Source organism: Hermetia illucens, chromosome 2, assembly GCF_905115235.1.
Source record: "Hermetia illucens chromosome 2, iHerIll2.2.curated.20191125, whole genome shotgun sequence".
Lineage (NCBI taxonomy): Eukaryota > Metazoa > Arthropoda > Insecta > Diptera > Stratiomyidae > Hermetia > Hermetia illucens.
In genome coordinates this window covers 129,158,095-129,179,422 of record NC_051850.1, presented here as the reverse complement: position 1 = coordinate 129,179,422, position 21,328 = coordinate 129,158,095, and the positions used below count along the sequence as shown (strand labels likewise).

General features: G+C 39.7%; 1 protein-coding gene across 1 annotated transcript in view; it reads right to left on the bottom strand.

Annotated features, from left to right (window-relative positions):
- LOC119649702 overlaps nucleotides 1-21,328 on the bottom strand; it is a 447,461-nt gene that overhangs the window by 17,973 nt on the left and 408,160 nt on the right. The window lies entirely within an intron of this gene.

The window sequence follows — 21,328 nt, the reverse complement described above, 5'->3', positions numbered from 1 at the left end:
GACGGTCATGGTATCGCTCATAGATTTCGTCGTTATGTAGGCTATGGAATCGTCCATCCTCATGTAGGGGGCCAAAAATTCTTCAGAGGATTCTTCTCTCGAACGCGCCCAAGCGCTCCCAATTCTTCTTGCTAAGAATTCAAGTCTCCGAGGAATACATGAGGACCGGCAAGATCATTGTCTTGTACAGTAAGAGCTTTGACCGTATGGTGAGAATTTCGAGCGAAACAGTTTTTGTAAGATGAAATAGGCTCTCTTGGCTGCCAACAGCCGTGCGCGGATTTCATCATCGTAGCTGTTATCGGTTGTGATTTTCGACCCTAGATAGGGGAAGTTATCAACGCTCTCAAAGTTGTAGTCTCCTATCTTTATTCTTCCCGTTTGACCAGTGGGGTTTGATGTTGTTGGTTGGTTGGTTTTCGGTGCTGACGTTGCCACCATATACTTTGCCTTGCCTTCGTAGATTTGCAGCCCAAGATCTCGCACCAATTGCCGCCTGCTCGATCAGGATGAAAGCAATTTGTACGTTTCGGGTGGTTCTTCCCATGACGTCGATATATTCAGCATAAGCCAGTAGTTGGGTGGACTTAAAGAGGGTCGTACCTCTTGTATTTACCTCGGCATCACGGATCACTTTCTCTGAGGGCCTTGTTAAAGAGGAGGCATGATAGGGCATCCCTTGTCGTAGACCGTTGTTGATGTCGAATAGTCTTGAGAATGATACTGCTACTTTTATCTGGCCTCGCACATTGGTCAGGGTCAGCTTAGTCAGTCTTATCAATTTCGTCGGGATAGCGAATTCTCTCATGGCCGTGTTAATTTTACCCAGATGATGCAACTGGTGTCCATATTCCAACAGTTTTTCCATTGCTGCCCCATAGCTGATCCAATGCCGTAGATTCTATGAAATCGAACCAAAGGCTCTTACTCTAGAAAAAGGAAGGTAATTTTGCATCCTGTCGGCGTCACTGTCAACAGATATGGGGAGGCTTTGGCGTGTTGAATGTTATAATTTGCCCAAATTTTATGTTTTCTACAAAAGCTTAGTCTAATGTGTAATGGAAATCATGGCATACGCTTTTATGCCACGATCAGTATGTGGCCAGATTTTTCTCATACTTCTCATATTTGAAGGTACAGCAGTACTTATGCCCTCATCCATAAAAGGTTATATTTCATCATGTAGACCATTTTTTTTTGTTTTCGATTTAGTACTTCATTGGTGTACCGTCTTCGGTTTGCGTAGATCTGATTACCGAAATTGGCTTAAAGCTAGTTTCATTCATGTCTCTGGCCTTCCTTTATTCCGCTTGTCCCATTAATGGTGTAGGAGAAGTTACTAGCGGGTAGGATTTACTGTGTAGTCCTTTTGCCAGTACGGGGGTTCCGCCATTGTATGCATCCTCCGCGCGCAGTTTCATTGTAAGAAAGTGCACAGAAGATGCTGCAATTTGTCTTCCTCTACGATTGTTGATTGGTCGGGTATTCACGAATTTTACCTTCCAGTGTTTGAAGTCCATTCCTGGGTTCTGTTCACCCAACATGAGGATGATATCTCCTGCCTGAATTCGAGAGCCTAGTAGCCGACATCTGACATGTTCTGTCCTGTCCAGCTCGGTATTCACAGTAGTAAACTTGTGTCGAACTCCAGAACTCAAAGTTAGGGTTACCTGCTGGAGCCACTTTAAGGCAGCCTCATCACTACACTCCAAATGGAGGAGCCGATCACGGAAATCTTGGTTGTCAAGTCTTGGATTCGTTCCAGGGTCTAGTATTTTTTTTTACAGGCAGTCACGAAGGATGGTAAATCGTCCCTACGACATATTGGCCTCCTTAGAAAAAACTCGCATGGTACAAACTAACTGATTGAAAACAAGAGAAATGTAATTTCAAAAAGGAAAAGTATGTTTCATTGTTGTGGTATTTGAGGAGAGATTGGTGTGAGGCGTATTTTGGGCTTTAGATTCTATATAAAGGCATCTTCGTGATGAATTAGTCCTGGCTTACTTTAAGTTCGTACCTGTTAACTCCCAAGACGTCTGTTTGGTAGTCGATGTTAAATCTGTGACCAATTTCCTAAAAGACTAATCGAGACTTTTCATTTGAAAACGCACAAGGCTATAAAAAATCCACTCCTCTTCATTTACATACGTGTTCTGCCTAAAGTTCAACACAAAGTCATGTTATTCAATTGTAAAAACATATGTATGTCCCCAAATTTCATCTCAATAGTTTTTAGTTTGCGAGAAAAGTGTTTACGACATACAAACAGATAAACGGTCTAGACGTCAATTTTACAGGAAAAAGTTTAGGAACAATAGGCATAGGCACTTTGCATGCAAGAGATGCTACTCTATCCTGCTGAAACCACAAACTCAACAAGCTTTACTCCTTTGGGAGTGATTGATATGTGTATATTACTCTTTTTGTACTTTTCTAGTCAATTTTGCTCACATGTAATGCTGATAATAATTTCATTATTTTCTATTTGCGTTAACTATTTTACGAAACCGAAACGTTGCCTTATTTTTCAAGCTGCGTTCTAACGTAAAGTAAAATTTATCATCCAAATAAATCAGGAATTCAACCTGAATTTATCAATTAAAAAGCGAAATCATTTATTTGCTTGAAGTACACTATATGTGAATAAAAGGTCGTGATAATAATATTCAAACGTTCCGACGATAAATCATCAATTATTATGCCATTTAATCGTATCGAAATTACTCGAGGCGCCGCTTACCATCCGTTGTAGATGCATTAATAACACAACCATGAATAGTGACGCCAATGTTCCAGTAAATGCCCATTTCAGAAATTATTGCCCACTGACCCATTCATCTGTGAATATGCCAACCGTTTTAGGCCATCGGCAGCTGGCAGGAGGGTATTCATTCATTCCAAAGGCATCTATCCAAATTAAATTAATTTGTCGGATGGTCTGTCAGAAGTGGACAAATCAGTGCACATATGTCATTGTCATTCTTAACAAATTGGGTCAAACATTACAACAAGTTCTGGCGACCGGACCAACTCCTTGTCTCCTTCATGCTATCTGCCAGGATGCGCCACAACGAATCACCCGTGCGGCCTTCGGCTTTCGACCCCCGATGTGGATAACAGTCAGAAGGGTCGACTAAACTTTGTTAACTGAGGGAAAGGCGTTTGATAAATTCGTCACACTTATCATATGCTTTCTTCTTCTCCGAGAGAAAAAAAATCGCTATTTCAGGATACATGTTGTTATTATTGCATTCTTGGGGTCCTGTAGCCATTTCTACGCTACTATTTATTATAGATAATGGAAAACTTTCCCATATTGCTAGACGGGAAGGACCGAATGAAGACTTTAGCCAATTCGAAAGAACGTTTACAAAAGGTTCCGAGGGCGAACCCATTACTTGATTGATTTCAGCAAAATTTGTGGGCGAAGGCATGGGAAGACTACATGAACTAAGATATCTCGGGATTGACTTAGTAGTTCATTAGATTTTCATCTATCTTAATATGAGAACAACAATTATATTGTTTGTATGAGAAAAACTCGAAGAATGAAAATCCTACATCGTTAAGAAATACTCCCAATCATAAATAGCTTTACGCGCTCATCTTGGTTTTATTGCAAATTGGTAATCATCCTTGAATTCGCTTGATCATGCCGCCGTCTAACCAATAAAATATGAAAGAGGTTTTATTAAACTTTCACCAATTCATTTTCTTGGATATGTTTTTCACATTATTTCATTCAAGAAAATATTGCAGTTTATCAAAAATTTAAACCGATTTTTAAAAAAAATTGCTTTTACACTGTCTGTCGATTGTGTTGCCATTCAATCGTCAAAGCATCTTTTAAGTAATTTCAATGTATGGGGCTGATTTGACTTTCCAACATGTCCAATATCCAAGGTAGCAGTATAATGTCACGATTTTAAAAACTCGTTTTATAAGGTTTTGTTTCACACATTAAAATCGATTCACTGCCTGTCTATCCGTCTGTCAAGTCCGATTTATTCGGAAACCGCTGTAGCTATTGTCATAAAATTTGGTGTGTGGCCATAAATCCCTTTACATACAGCATGGCGTCATTATGTGTTGAGTTTAAGGGGTGCTATCAAATGAAAGGGCTACTACCTAGTTCTTTTCGAAACAGATTTTATTTCTCTCTTCTAAGAAAAATAGAGGAACAAAAGCTCAAAATATGTGTCCCGAAAAGGGTAAGAGGTCACATTCTCAAAACCAACCCAACTGAAACATCTGAAAAAAAAATTACAATAATGTATCTATTCTAAGTCTAGGCCTCAGTTAATAATAGCAATAACCAAATTTTAAAAATTTACCCGAAAGCCCTCGTTCAGTTCATCTTAGACGTACAAAGTTTGATTCTGTTATAAGTAATGCTATAATACATAACTTCGGAAAGATTGAAGGAACTGCACCAATTATTAACTCGTAACTACAGATGTGACATCTGTGAGACGTCGTCTGAAATCAATTTTATGGTTTTCCCCCACTTTTAGGACCCTGATACCTATGCGGCGGTCTGGCTTCGTCTTGATCAGTATTGAGTTGACAGTCACGATATAAAGTCGTTTAGTCATACTTTGACCTGAATGCAAAATTCTACACATCGCAAGGTGTCTGTAAGACGTCAGGTCTGAATGGTGCTAAACTGCAATGTTTAGTTTTTTATAATATGAATAATCAGAATGCTCCCGGTCCTTCGAAAAAGGTAACGAACGGAAGATATTGTGACTCTAATTTTGAAGAAACTCTGCTGAAATGGACGGAAGAGGAAAGCCCAGACAATGAAAGTCTCAAGATGAATCTGATGGGGAGTACATACTGAACGAACATGAGAGTCATTCTGAAATTGAAGAAGGAAACAATGAAAATAAGATATTACAAGAACTAAGAACTTAGATCCAATGAACAGAAAAGCCAATACAAGGAACATTTATGGAAAAAATCGTTTCAAGTGGTGCATGGATCCAGCCGTCAAGAAAAATACTAGAACTTTACAACACAACCTTGTTTTGAAATGCCCGACACTCAAGAATACGGTAGAAACAACTTGCGAGCCTATAGATTCTTGACACATCTTGTTTAGTAATGATATTTTGGTTAGCTCCATACCAATGCAAGTATCGCCAAACTGAGAAGGCGTTTTAAAAAGGAGAGTAGTGACCTTCGTGATTTAGACTTGGTTGAATTGCGTGTTCATGCGAGCTTTTTTACTGACATCAATACATAAATCAAACTGAAGATATAAGGTCCATATTTGCCACTGATGGCTCTGGACGAGATATTTTTTTCGATGTATTACAAATTCAAATAGATTTTCAATTATTCTCCATTGTTTATGCTTTGACGATCAAGCTGTTTCTCAGATATTCCAAAAAGTCATCGAAAATTGTCAATCAGTATATTCAATTGGAGCCTATGCATGCATCGATTGAATGCTAGTGTCATTTTTTGGACGCTGTAAATTTAAAATGTAAGAAAAAGGACGGGATATCTTTTTAATGCGTACATCTATTGCGGCAAGATTAGTGATAGTTACACTTTGTCAGAAGAATAAAGGCAATGAACGGCATCTTGGGGTAATGGAGACGAAGATGTTGCCTTGGGCTAGTGGCGTGAGACTTGTTGATCACATCCGAAGTGAGGATGACTGCGATCGATATGGGGTTGCACCGATTGTGGAAAAACTGGCAGAGGGGTGTATTCGATGGTATGGTCACGTAATTCGCGCTAACGAGAATTCGCTTACCAAGATTGGGCGCGACATCGAGTCGATGGTAAGGGACCAAAGGCCGGCCGAAACCACGGTAGCTTGAGATGCTGGATGGGGATTTAAGAGCCTAACGATTGCATCCAGATCAGGCATTTGATAGCGCCAAATGACAAATCCGATCACGGCGAACCGACCCTGTTTGTGAACGGGAGAAAGGCTGAAGAAAAAAAGAAGAATACCGACACTATTCGAAACCTACCAAGGCAGTAGACGGATGTCTTGCGAAACCAATCTTTGGCACAAATAGAAACATCACAACAGATAATTGGTTCTCCTCAATTGAACTAGTAAATGCACTGAAAAATGAGAAGTTGACTTATGTTGGAACCCTAAAAAAATAAACAAGTCGGGAAACCGGAAGCTGAACGCTTTAGGTATGAAAGGTTTTGTGTATTTCTTTTATAAAGACATTTGAGTATGCATTTGTCCCATTAGTACGTAACACGTAATATGCCGATATATTTGTTAGAATATCCACTTTCGGATGATATTGACATTCAAAATGAAAATTTCCAAAGAAGACACAATTTTCACCTTTAATAACTTTGTTAGTAATAGTGCGATTTCCACCAAACCTGGTGGGATCAAACTCTATATTATAGCCTACATTGCTGCAATTTTGTGGGGCTAGGATTGACTTAAGGCTGCTCCGCAGCCAATTACTGAAAGTTATAGTAACATACTATTATTAACTCTAGGTATATCGGAGCCTAGCCACCATATAGTGCCACCATCTTGATTTTTTCTAATTTTTCGGTTAAGTGGTTTCTGAGAATGGGTCCGTTAAAGAAATGATCACTTTCAACCCCCCGCACTCCCTACCTTTCCAACAAATGCCAAAATTAAGGGCGGTTTCGAAAAGTAGTAACTGAGACCTTTAATTTGCTACCCCACGGGACTATATTTGGAAAAAAAATTACCAGCACGAGGTTTTTGCCGAATGAGTCAAGAGGGGTTGACTTGTCTTTATATACCTTCACAAAGGATATGACGCTTTTATCTCACTTTTCGAAGAAAAAAAGAGTTTTGGTATCATCCCATGCATCATAACGAGGCTTTAGATGTTGATACCAGGAAGCCAGAAACAACAGCACATTACAATTTGACCAAAGGAGGAGTTGACTCAATCGATGAAAAATTCTCTAGGATGCAGTAGGAAGACCAGGCGTTGCCTATGGCAGTATTTTTCAGGTTTTTAGATATTGTTTCAGTAAACTTTTCCAGCTTCATCAGCGCTTTCTGGATAATGCTGAATTGACAAGATACAAATACGTAATAAACTAGGCAGAAAGTTGATTAAGCGTAAATTAGAACGAATATTGAGGAATCCTAGTATAAATCGTAAGGTAAGAATGTACAAGAATTTGATTGGGGTGAAACAGAAAAATTGACAATAAGAAAAACTTGTCTGTTATGTCCTCCAAAATAAGGAGAAGAATAGCTTATTTTTGCATAGAATGTAAACGTCCAGAATGCACCAGAGAGATATGCAAAAATTGTTCCATTTGAAAAAGTATCTTTTGAAAATGAGTTGTAATTTTGCCCAAAAAATAATTTTTTGGGTAAAATACCAAAACTTTCACTGCTTTATATTGTAGCATTCTTCAAAAATATTTATTTCCTTTTGAATAAAGAGTTGCGTTTTTAGTTAATTTTTGTAGAAGTATGTTTCTTCAATTTGTTTCGTAGCAGTTCGATTCTCACCGGTAGCAGTGGAATTTGTATCGTGATTTGACGTCGAATACCAGTCGACTCAGCTGTGAATGAGTACCTGTTGCGCCAACGATTATTATTATTATTCTAAATTATTCTATTATTCTAAAATAAATAAAGTTTGCCACATATTCTCCGTAATATGCGGGTACCGACTGATCCTCCAAGGAAGAAAGGGGTTCTTGTTATCGAAAATGTTTTTTTCTTGTTGTCAGTGACGCTCTTGATGCTGCCTTATCCAGGGGCATGTAGGAGTACAATGGCCTACAAACACCTCGACTGCACAGCTTGTTTGTTCTCTCACCTTGTGCCAATAAGGCTGTGAATTTGGAAAGAAGAGCGCGTTGAGTTGGACTGAAGATAAGCACCAATGAAACCAAGGTTCTTAGTTTAACGGGTCGTCGCATCCTCCCTATCCTCATTCATGGGTAGAAGATCGAAGGCGTCGATAAATTTTTGTCCTGTCCTGGTGTTCCTTCTAAGTTGCAATATGGGAGTAATACATGGAAAGTGGCCTCCACAGTTACTCGAACGCTCCAGGTCTTCGTCAACAGCTGTCTACGACGTGTCATAGGAAGACCCTGGTCTGATACAAATTAGAACAAAGAACCTGATCGGTGCGTAGGCGTGCTATGCGTATGGTGGAAGTGACAATGGATAGACCACACATTAAGGAGGGGGGACAATTCCGTTAGTGGCTAGGCCATGCAAGTACCCTCAAGGGTACTTGGCGCAAAACAGAAGAGGAATAGGAATAGGAACTGACGAGCATTTCAGCGAAACTTGAACGGTGGTGCATAGGAGTGGTTGACCCGCTATATCGTATTAAGGAGTGAATGAATTATACATAATTAGGTGCATTGGGATTAGTCAAGAATATTTAAAAGAGCCTAGCTTACATTCTGATGTGCCTTTACCTGTTTTACTCCCCACATTAATGAAAATTAAAATAATTTTCTTCGGAAGATTCATATGATAATTTTTCAGCCCACATTATTTTTTCCAATTGGCTCAAGATGGCAAGAAAAATGGTAGACAGAAAAAACTTATAAAATCCGCTCCTGCTATTAAGAGCCTCTTATTAATCATGTCCTGACATAATTTATTCCCACTTGTGCTCTGAAGTGAATGACCCTTATATGAAGTACTGAAACGATGCGCTCAAAGTCTTTTGACTGACTCCAAGTTAATTCTTATACCACTGAAGTGGTCCCTCTTAATCCATATTCTTCTCGCATAAAGTGCTACATAACACGAAGGGCGGGCTAACTACTGCCCTTCTCGTGTGAACACTTCTCCCTACTGGGTCCATATATGGATGATTCTGTATCGCGAAGCTTTCACAGTAGGCCAAAGTTTATATACATTTGGTTGAGTACCAATCTGTGTGACACATTCAAACCCCACGGTAAATTGTTAAGCCAGAAGGAAAGCAAGGTATACAAAGTGTACACAAATATAAAAACTGCATTCTGTTAATTTACTGAACTGCTAAATGTTTGAACCTGTAATTCATCGAAAAATTTTCTTCAGAAAAAGGAATAGTGACACTATTGGTTGTATGAAAGATACTGTTCATAATAGTAGTCAAAGTACCCCCTATAAGATGGAAAAATAACTTAAATCCTGAAAACTTGGGAACTTCCATGAAAATTAGAGCGACTTTGTGTTTATTACAAGTTTGCTCTTTAAGTAACTTTTTTTAGGTTAGGACAAAAAAGGACTGCCTCTAATAGTTACTTCTTTTTGGAGAGAAGAAAAAAGATTGTTGTTATTTTTACCTTTTTTTGAATAATCGGATCTTTTAAAAATCCCCCTAGATGACACATGACCAACAACCTTTACTGACCATCGACATTGCTTCTTGGCTAGCGCTTCAGAACTCGGGGCGCATATGATTTTCGTCCCTACAACTGGAAAATTTGCTGGAACTTGGTAATGTAATATTTCATGGTAGTAATGAGATATATTTCTCAAGGCTTACACTTCTGTTCCTAGAATGGTCCAATCGCTGATGTTTGATATTGATAAGTAACTCCAATCTTAAGGATGTCTTAGTTTGCTACGTAATTTCAGTTTTGCTTCATCATTATAACCTAGTCATCATCTAGAAAAGTTGAAAGCACTTTCGAAGACTTCCAAAATTACTGAACGGTCAACGAACCGAAAACCAATCATTTCAGACTAAAAATGTTTAACCCAAACAAATTGATATTAATTGGAATATGCAAATGGATTCCTCGAAAACTAACTTAAATTCCATGATTTATTTGAGAGTTTTGATTAAAACTAATTCTGAATTTATTTGGCCCACTTTTTGGCCAATTGATAGGTCTATATGACAAAAATATCTGCTCCATTGTCCAGTAGAGGTTGGTAGGTGGATAGCTCCATTATAATTACCTTAATTGGTAATAATTGAATTATGGTTTCCATAAACGATATTTCCGCCCATATTCGTTTCATAGGAAAATTGCTTTAGGGAAGGAAAATTTTCATTTTATTGAAAACATTATATTAATTTGCTCCGTCGAGTCAGCTCACATGATGAAAACACATGCAATTATAAAGCCACTAAAAAGGACAAATTATCATTTCTAAAAGAAAAGGTAGCAAAGGGTAGAACAATATCAAGAATATTGTAAAAAAGTAATAAAGAATAGTCACATGTCTAGTTTCTTTACAGGAGGAATCAGAAATAACAATGACCTGTCACTGGAGAGAAGCTAATGACGTAGGTGTTCCAGTGACATAAATCCAATCAAAACGGAACTAATGCTATTTCGAACAAGAGAAGGAAGGATACCCGGCTAATTGACAAAGATTGACAATTTCCCCTTGGGGTACAATCCTGGTCCCAAAGTTAAATTGCAGGATAAAAATAGAACTTAGGCTTAAGAAGACCCTACTTAGCCTTCCACACCTGCAGGAAGACTTGTTTCATCTAATGAGCTCTCTGGACAGCTCCTAGGTATAAAAGTTCTACTGCTAACGTGTGTTATAGTGTGTAGGCAGGAGGGATGACTGGAACGTGAGTGTTCTTAACCCATTTACCTGTGGTACAATTCTGGAATCTTGAGCATTCTATCTCCTATAGCTAAAAAGTTGAGTTATACTAGATCAGAAATGCCGATTTCGGGTGGAAGATTATACCACTTTTTTCTTCATTTCCTGTTCGTTGGTGTGGAAAAAATTACGGTACGGAAAAATGTGACAAAAAGATACTAAATTGTACTTTCGTATGAATCGAATCAGGTTCATAGCACAAAGCTAGCTTTGTACTAGGGGGTAAGTTGCTCCCGAAATATATATCTACACTGAAAAATATCAATTTTAGGCTAGACTACAAATAGAAGACAATATCTAACCTCTTCACCTCTATTATTTGTAGTGTCCACGGCTTTGCAACAGGAGAAAGGGCATTCATTACGAAAGGTTGACAACACAACTTCTCCAATGGAAGCCACTATTTCAAGAAGCATGGCGAAGGAATTGTCTAGAAATAAGTATGTGACGCAAAACAGTAGAGAGAGAGAGAGTTCAGATTTCCAAAGAAGTCCTACATCTATCAACAATTAATGACACGTTTTGACCGATTTAGGAGATAATAGTCACTCTGTAATACTCCAATTTTATCGCAGAAAATAATGAATTGATATTTCGACTCACTATAAATTATTTGAGGCGTTGGCTCGTGAAATTGAAGCTATTCGATAAAAAGTCGAATGATGATATACCGTTATTATCTCGAAAATATCAATTATGTCAGGACAACATATCTAGGCTAACAATCTTCAGTCACGTGACGCACAGCTATTTAAAATTGGCTATTAGGACTGAAATGAAGAGTTCATTCTAGTGGGTCGAAGTTAATGGCTCTTAAACTACATTATCACCAAAGTTAAAATTCGAACATCAAAGAGCAGAATGTCACTTCTACTGAAGACTATCCTCTGATCCTGGAAACATATCCTGTGATGAACCAATTAAGAAGTTATTAAGTTATTAATGTCATTCAGAAGAGTAATGAGTATTATCCTAGTAAATTTGCTGACTTGAAATAAAAAGATTCCTCAGGATCTCGAAAATGTTATCAATTACGAACGGCTTAATGTTCTTATCATTCAAGATACGTACGAAGATACATTCACCAGCATGGACTTTCAAAGCCCTTCGTCGGTCTTGATGTTCTAATTTCATCCAATTAATATATTGTAAAAAGTGTAATATAGAGCAAGCAGCATTCTCTACATTTAATCGATATTATAAGGTAATAGTATAGCTTGGGTAGTAGAGGACGTGCTTTTTGACGGCTGAACGGCGACGTTTTATAAAAAACCTTCAAGCAAAGCGTTATTTCTTGTAAAATGGAAAAGAACGCTTAGAAATATTTGGATTAATTTTCGAGATATTGAATAAAGTAGATCAAAGATTTAAATTTAAATGAGCTGAGCAGGAGGGAAAGTAGAAGGGCTCACGAAAATAGTCACTAAAGAAAGGAAAATCCAACGAGAAATTTAAGATAACAATGGGTGTTTCCCGCGAATATCGACTAATTACAGATTTTTAAAAAATAGCAAAACCAAGCCCACGTTGTCATAAATAAATTCTAGCTGCTCAATAACCAACTAGGAAAATCATATACTTTACAGCATGCCCGGACTTTTGGAACGCCTTTCCTCTGGATCATCGAAATGTGAAATAAAACTTCTGAGGACATTTCACATTCATTTAACAAAATATAAATATGAAAATTCAAATTGTTAGTGATTCAGTTTTCAGGAAAAAAGGATCAGAATACGAAGCCAAGAGCAACCCATAGCGAAGATAAATCTTTAGTCAGAAATAAAAGGAAATCTTCACTGTAATTGAGTACACACTCCAGCAGTTATTGGTTAAGTATAACGGACGAACGATTCGAACTAGCATTAAAAACCTGCTTCAGATTAAATCGATTTTGACTGGTTGGGGAAAATATTATATAAAGGATTGTTACTGTTAAGTACGAGCTGAAAAACCTCATAATAATTCATTAGGAAATTCTGGACCAACAAGTTTCGAAACAATCCACACCGCTAGGAAAACCAGTTGCATTGCATGGCATACCCAGTTCAATAATTCCCTTCCTTAATATTTTGCCTTTCTCATTCAATTCCATTCTTTTACTGATATCTAACATAACTAATCTTTAGAAATCGGATCTGACTAAAAATACAGGATGGCCTTTAAAAGAAATTGCAGATAAGTTTGATCCTAAATAGCAGCAGGCGATAGACGCGAGAAAATGCGACCCTAAAATCATAGCGAGGGATGTTAAAGCGTGGACTCCTGCGAAAGACAACAGAACAACGGTATTCAGCTCGAAACATTACCGAAGCTGGATGTGGTATTTGAGATTGTAGGTAACGTATACACTTCCGAAGAAAGGATTTGTAGTATTTGTACATCAGACAATCTGCAAGGAGATGAAAGGAGCATCGAAATTTAAAACTAGACATATCAAATGAATATCTAAGAAGAGCTTTTATTGAATTCTGGGTGAACTACTCAGAGGGAATGGCGAAGACTTTAGAGCAAAATACCTTTTTCGTGGTGCTTGAAATCAGTATAATAATGAACGGCACGTTGAGATTACCCAATGACCCACGCAAACAAGCGGTACTATTATGCCATGAAGGCGGCGGTCCTTAGTAGGCAATATGTACAGATACTGAGAAGGAAACGCGAAAAATATGTATGAATATGAAGTGAAGGTGGGTCAGAATAATTCTCCAAAACTGTTGAGATATGTCCAAAAGAAGAAATAGTCTCTTACCAAAGGGGGGGGTGGTTGATTCCGAAATACAATAAGGCACCTGAAGGCCTAGCATCGTATTGGCCTGTTTTTGAATACAAAATAGGAGATGGGAAAGAGAGTAATTTTAGCAGATTGTTACTCATCATCAACAACAGTAATAGCTTATCGGAGCGCCAGTGTGAATTTCGAGACCACCACTTTCCTAACGGTATAATAAGTGTAGTCAACTGAGGAGAATTAAAAGTGCATTAGTTGCAATAGATGTTAATGAATAATAGGCGAATTTCTTCTCGCAGAGGATTATTTGGCACTAGACGGATAAGGGGCGACCCAGGAAGTATATCGTCATAGAAAAGACCCTCGCTTTTCTTATAGAATGTCGGGTAAAGAGAGTGCTCAGCTTTCTGTCCGGGAACTTGGATAACTTGCCCTATTGTTTGTGGAGGTCTATGCAGTGAGAGGGCGAAGTCCTTGCTAGAAAGGGTGATCCGCAAAAGAATAAACACTTACAAGTGGAGACAGAGATTGTCACGACGCCAAACTAGCTTTCAGGAAGATCCCAGAGTATGCTTGGCAACAGGAGCTTGGTACCACCAGGCCACTTTTGAGAATGTTACCGAATTGCGGCGGACGGAAGCACACAGATGAGGCAGTGCTACTGGCGGCGGGTATGCTAGCATGTACTGATACCTCATAAAAACTTTGGAAACCTGTGCAGTTGTCTTCGCAAAAGCAAGGCTTCGAAAAGAGCTGCTGAAGGAGGCAAAGATGAGGGATACGAAAAGAACGGCTCAGGGACAACTGATTTGCAATTGCTTCTGTTATTGCAAAGATTCAAAACTTGCTACTGAAGGTGGCAAATAGGAGGAAAATCAAATGAGAGGGATTATGGTGGCCTAAAAACGAGCATACCACCCGCAAAACCATTACACTACCTAAATTCTGCCACCATGGCGTCACGTCTCGGGGTGCCTTTAAGTGGACTGAACGTATTTTGTGCACCTCTGTGTAGGAACAAAACAAATCGGAGATCATTTGTGAATAATCCGCCACCCTTCTCGTCAATGATCCATAACATATACCACTGACTGCTTGGTATGTTGAACGGCCCTTCACAAAAGGGGAAGCGAAGTAGGGGGCATTTGTCCAAAGAAAATGTACTTTGAATCAATGGGTAAGCATATTAGCATATTTCAGGTGAAAATATATAATACAAAGTGGATAGGCACCTCCTTCAACCTCCAAAGGAATGCACTTGGTTCGAACAATAAGGTCTGGATACTGTAGGTTACAGGCAATATTGGGCTAGAAGGCAATGGACCGTGGATAATTTGACCAGGAAAAGAGCTGGACTAGAACTCTTTGGTCGAAATTAAAAGTGATTAATGGCTAAAACGCTAAGGAGTAAAGACCAATGATTGAGGGAACTATACCCAGCGAACTTACCAGGAAAGATGCAGTCCAGTTTGCACATGGAGAATACTAACGAAGGTGCTGGAAAGGTTGTTTAAACTTCAACAAGAATTCTACGCCCATAATAGGAATACTCGCTGGTCATTAGCAGTCTAAATAACTATCTTGAAAGTTAGGAATATCTCCAAACACTGTCTATTAATTCTATGAAGATAGTGATGAAACCTCCATGCATATTGTCGAACAATTTCCAGCATTGCGGCAAAATAGGTATGTTGGCACTCACTGCACAGAAAGCAAGCAGCTAGTCGACACTCGATATAAGACTAATGTGACAGCGTTATAAAAAATGCGCTGGACAATGGTTTCCTGCAAAAGAACCACTACACTAGCTATTATAGTGGTTATCATCACAAAAGGCTTGCTAATCAGCCAAAATATAAGACCGAACGTTACTGCTTTGAAAACATAAGTGAACAACTATGCACTCTGCGTTTGCAACGCAAATATCGAAATATAAGCCTCATTAACGCTCACGTCCATACAGAGAAGACTGCTGAATCACAGAAGAAGATATGCTTCTACGAGGCAGTAGAGCGGACGCTCGAAGCCTGTCCCCGGTAAGATCTTAAAATCATATTAGTTATATAACGACCAAATGGGGACGTTGCCTGCAATCAAGCGATACGTTGGTTCCCATCACTTACATAAAAACACCATTGACGATGAGTTGCAGATTATTCACTTGGCAGTGTCGAACCAAATGGTTGTTGGAAGTGCCTGGTTGCGCGGAAAAAAACATGGGCCTCTCCAGACCGGACGACTTCAATCAAATAGACCATGTGCTAACCGATCGTCACCTCTCAGTCCTGATGAGTGAAAATATAGGGGCACCAGTTTAGATTCGGATCACTATCTTATTCGAGCTGCGGGGTCACATTGAAACACCACCACCCCTCTGGCAGTAAAGTGAAAGTAAATACTGAAGGCATCCATAACAAAGCGCTCTGGATCACTTATAAGAGGGAAATGCATGCCGCAATAGCTGCAGTCAACAGAGGTCCTGGAGATAAAGCATCAACAAACCACCTGAAGAATGTTATGATTGGTATGGTCATAAACATATTTGGCCACCGCAGCAAAAAAGGTCGAAACGTTATGGCTTATGTACATAACGTTACATACGTAACGTGTGTTTAAAGTGTGGGACAGCAAATCAGTGCCTGACGATTGGCAAAAAGGCATTACCTGTCCAATACATACAAATTGCGATATCATGCAGTGCAGCAATTATAGAGATTTCACGTTGCTAAGTCTCATCTATAAACCATTCTCCGCTATCTTGTTTGATCTGTTAGCCCAATATGCCCAGAACATATTGGCCCATACCAAAGAGACTTCACTGCAGGCAAATCAGCGATGGAAAAACGGTTGGATATGGTCACCGGCTTAAAAGCTGCCTATAATTGAATGACCAAGGTACACTGTATATGGTCATGAGACAATTTGACACGCCGACTAAAGGTTGATCGAGATGACCCTGAACAATGTGCTAGACTAGATGAAAGCACCAGGATCACTCTCGAAACCATTTACTATCAACAACGGTCTAGGAAATTAAAGATTAAAGAAAAAGTGATTCGTAATGCAGATGTAAATGGGAGAGACATCATCCTCTTCAAGTCCACAGCCACAGCCACGGCCGTCTGGTCATGGATAGAATCCCGCTGAATGGGTTGGGGTAGGCGGGGCACTTAATGGGTAGAGATCCAGTCCGGAAAGTGTTTAAAGGCAATATCTATGGTAAAGAAGAGGGTATTGGCTCATGCGGGCCCTGCATCATACTAGTATTTGTTGAAGTCAAATCGATTAGAAGAATCGAATCGAATCTTGGTAGTTATGGTATTGCATTCATTTAAACAATTATCCATAATCAACCTGAGACATGTCAACTAAACGGCGATGACGAATCTGGAATACTTTCAATGATATAGGAGCACATATATAAAGGTCTACACGGAGGCGGAAATGAAACAAACACCTCGCGCCCGACATTATAACATTGGACGGTCAACCATGTCCAAAAAGTAACTCGACTAGGTATAAATACGCAGCAGTCCAAGAGCAAAATTGGTCACCAAATTACTTTAACAAATTCCATTATGACCAAATACGGGGAAATTCATCAAACGATTCCTAAGGTAGCAATCAACATCGCAAAAATTATTTCAAAATGAAATTTTTTGTAATTTATCGGTATAATAATAATAACTGTTATACTCTGAACCTACGTAAAAGCTATTTGTTCCATTTCGCCGGAAAAACTAGGGGACTTTCCAATTCTAAAAAATTAACTAATAAGTTTACCATGGTTCAAACAAGTATATGCCTTGGTGGTCGTACAAGTTCAAGATCGTAAAGTGAAAATTATGCCAATATTTGAGATTCCATTCATAGTGTGTATTCATTTCCCAATAATTAGAACGAAATCCCATTATGCACATAAAAAATCTCACTAAATACCATAAAATTTCAACTTCAATGGGCTCAGAAGGGCATTAAAATATCTTAACGATGTTTTCTAATAAGTGCCTAAGGCCTCGGAGAATTCCAAAGTCACGCATCTCCCAAACCTACACCTCTAAATTCTTCACGCCCAAGTCCTGGCTCGCGGAGCTCCTCATGTACATATCGCTCACGTTTTGTCACTTAATACCCATCAGGAGGACATCGAAAGAAGTACCGATGGTGGGGGTAGATGAGAAGGATGTCATGGACATCGATAATTTCTAATGTTCTCCAGAACAAGCTCTGCCGGGCATTCTCAACGTGAAGTCTTCCCGACCGAATCCACTACGTTGCTTGCTGTGTTCAAATTAGAAGGTAAAACGTAGGGAACCTGAAATGCTCCAGCAAAGACTACACGCTGACATGGTCTCTCAATAGGAAGCATACCTATTTTATTACGCCGGAACGCCAAAGTAATTTTAAAGGTAAATATTTAAATAGGAACGAATGGCAGTGCCTGTGCTTAGGAGTGAATGAAGATGAAAAGGAATCTTTGGTGGACGAGGTTTAGCTTACGTAAAAGTGAAGCTAATGAATGAAGCAAGAGTTTCAAATTAAATATTCATAGTCCTTTGTATTTAAATTCTTTTCAAAGGAATATTAGTTGGAACAGGATTCACTCAAGATGGACGATCTGAATGGAGGAGGAAATATCAACCTTTATTCATTAGATGTAAGGCGCAATATTAAGAAAAAACTGAGCGCGTGAGTAGACATGGCAAGGTGGGTTTTTCCAAAAAAAACATTTTTTTCCGTGAACGGGAGGAGAGGAATGTACACAACAGTTTAAGATTCGCCCCTACTTTATATTATGTTTTAAGATGGTACGTATGGAATGCATATCTCCTACGAAAAAAAATTATTTAGGTGCAAGTACGGTTCAAAATTTCGGCGACTTCGGGACTGTCACTAATCTACAGTATTAAGAGCTTTAATTCAAGGAAGGTGTCTAAAAGTAATGAAAATTATCCCTGGCATGCACAGCGCCCTCTCCCAAGGTCATAACAGGGTAACACAAACCGCGTAATCTTCTATGCCAGCATGGAATTCCTTAGAAAACGTGGTAAAATGCAGGCTTTCGGCAACATCTGAATATTTGAAATTCAAATGGTTGCTGGCGAAAATTTATTGAGAAGAGAGAAAATAAGGCGGGCCAGGAGAATTTGCATTGTACCACTTAAAGGGGAAGAGAGTCACATTTACAGAAAAGTGATCAAAGCGGGAAGCAATATTCAAAGATGTTACTAACGAAAAACCAAAAGTGCGGCAGTTTATTCACAGAATAAATTAGGTCGCAAAGAAATACAGTTTAACGAGTAATAAAATAAGAAGGCAGATCATTAGCTAAAAAATAGGAATAAATCAAGGCTCAGTATTGAAACCTTGAGGGACTCCGGAAGAAGGGGAAAGACTGAGATGTATATCCATGAAAAAATGCACTACAGAGCCAAGCAAGGTAGTATAGATCCCAGGACAAAACGTGGATTGGTACACTCGAAGGAGCATAAATCCTAGGAAAAGCTTGCTGAACCAACGTCAACAGCTCTAATATCAATCCCCCTCCACCTCCACGTGGTGATCGCTGGAGTTTTTCCTTAATACAAAACTGCAGACGGAGAAGGATGAAGGCTAGTCTTCCGCGCCTAAAAATGAGGAAAATTGGACCAACTGATCCTTCAGCTTGAGGGTTGGCTAGGGCTGATAACCCTTAACCTACGTTGCGAAGTCACAACAGGAGCCTCGGACAGGATGGAAGCAAAGACAACGGAATAACGATTTGCGCATTTTCTCATGGAACATCCGCACAGACCGAATGTTGTTCAGCAGCTAACCGATACCCTGTGCCAATGCAAGGCTGATGTAACAGCATTGCAAAAGATGCGCTAAACAGAGACCGGAACATGTAGGGAGGCCAATATAGACTCGGATCACTATCTCGTTGGCATAGTGCTCCGGGCTTCAATTACAACACCAGCTACAATCCACGTTGCATGTTGCATTCTCAAAGAACGCAGGCACGCGCGGAGACTGATCACGAAATCCGTCGAGCGAAGAAGCGACTTCACAGATGGAAAAAGGAAGCCTGGGAGAACCAATAAGTCTATGAACTCGAAAAGTACAGGGAGCAACAGTACCAGGCGCGAAAGTTTTACCAACAAATCAGCAGGATGAACCCTTATTCACCTCGACGCTCATCTGGCAAGACAAAGAGGGAAATCTGATTTCAGACAGAATGGGCATATTGGAGCGTTGGGTTGAGTATTGCTGGAATATGACCATCACTTGCATCGATCTTTTCATCGACTTTAAAGCCACCTATGGCAACATAACCCGGATAAAACTCTAAACGGCTATGAGAGAATTGGGTGTCCCGATGAAATTAATAAGCCTGATTAGGATAACTTTGACCAATGTGCGAGGCCAAATAAAAAACAGGATCACTCTCAAGACCATTGAACATCAACAACGGTCTACGACAAGGGCATTGCCTTATCGTGCGCCCTCTTTAACCTGGCCCCGGAAAACGTGACTCGGGATGCAGATGTAAATGCCAGAGGCACCATCCCTTACATGTCCAGTTAACTACTGGCCTACGCTGACGATATTGACATTATGGGAAGAATAACCCGAGATGTACAGTCTGCCTTCATCTAGATCGAGCAGGCGGCGCGAGACCTCGAGCTGCACATAAATGAAGGCACGACGAAGAACATGGTGGCAACGACAGCGCCAAAAACCAAAGAACGAACATCATCGAATCGCACTGCAACTTTGATTTTCACTGCTGAAAATTTCTCGTATCTGGCTGCCAACAACTTACTGCTTACAAAAAAATGTTTCGCTCGAAACGTCCCACCATAGGGTCGAAGCTCTTACTATACAAGACTATGATCTTGCAGTCCTTATGTATTCCTTATCTTGGTCGCGTTCGAGGGCAGAGTCCTCCGAAGATTTTTGTTCCCCTCGGCGCAAAATCGCCTACTAAGACAGACCTAGACCGGATACCGTTTCGCCGTTGATGATGATAAGTCAGTCTGATAATAGCTATTAATTACCCCGGAATGGCCCCCTGCGCAGAGCACCCCGAATACATTCTCTATTTATGCTATCGAAAGTTACCTCGGAAACGATGAAGAGCAGAGGAATCGATAATCTTAACTCCGTGCACTGTTCCAAAATGAACCGTAGTGTATGAATGTGGGCAATGTAGGAGGAGTTGGAGTGAAAAGCAGCCTGCTTTCCGTCAATCATACTTTCGAGATGTTCTTTAAGGCGTTAGTTAAAAGTCAACTAACCTTTTAGCAAGCTCTGTTTTCGAATAATGTTCCACCAATGGCGGACCGTGGAAATTGCAGAAATCCACAAACCTTCATATAGCCAAGCGATGTGTTTCCAGAGCCCGTCTTGGTATTTGGATCAACCATTACGATGATAATGTCACCTTTAGGAAACCTTTCCTTAACTGGGTTAAATTGCTCGTAGAAGGCATCCTTCCTACGTTGGTGTATAGTATTGTACAATTGTGATGCTCCTTAACCTGGAACGGAATCTTGCTGTCAGAATCTAGTCAGAAACCGGTTCCTAAGTCAGCAAAGCGTGCCTTACGGTAGCCATCAGTAACAATCCCATATCAGATTCACGTCCACTACGACTCGGCTTTCTAGAACAGCCACGGTGCCACTGGTGTGACAAGAAGGAGAGCAGTACTCTCAAGAGTCCCACCATCTTAGTTGGCTAGGGCCCAGAATGTCCAGCTCATATTATTGGAATTATCACTCGAATTAGAGAAAGCGAGCATTCTGGAAACCCCCACTATAATTCTGAAGGAGCGTGCGCGCATTCCAGTAACTAATAATAGTCGGCTTTTGATTGCCAAAATTCGGCGTAAGGCGAATCCCTATCCGAGGCACTGTTGATGTTTCTGTAGCAGTTTGGAAATTTATAAGTTGTATACCTCTTTTGGCCACCTGTTGTGAAAAGCGGGGAAAACTTTGAGTGTATCCTTAAGCCCCAACTTACAAGGCATAAATAAATAATGAAGG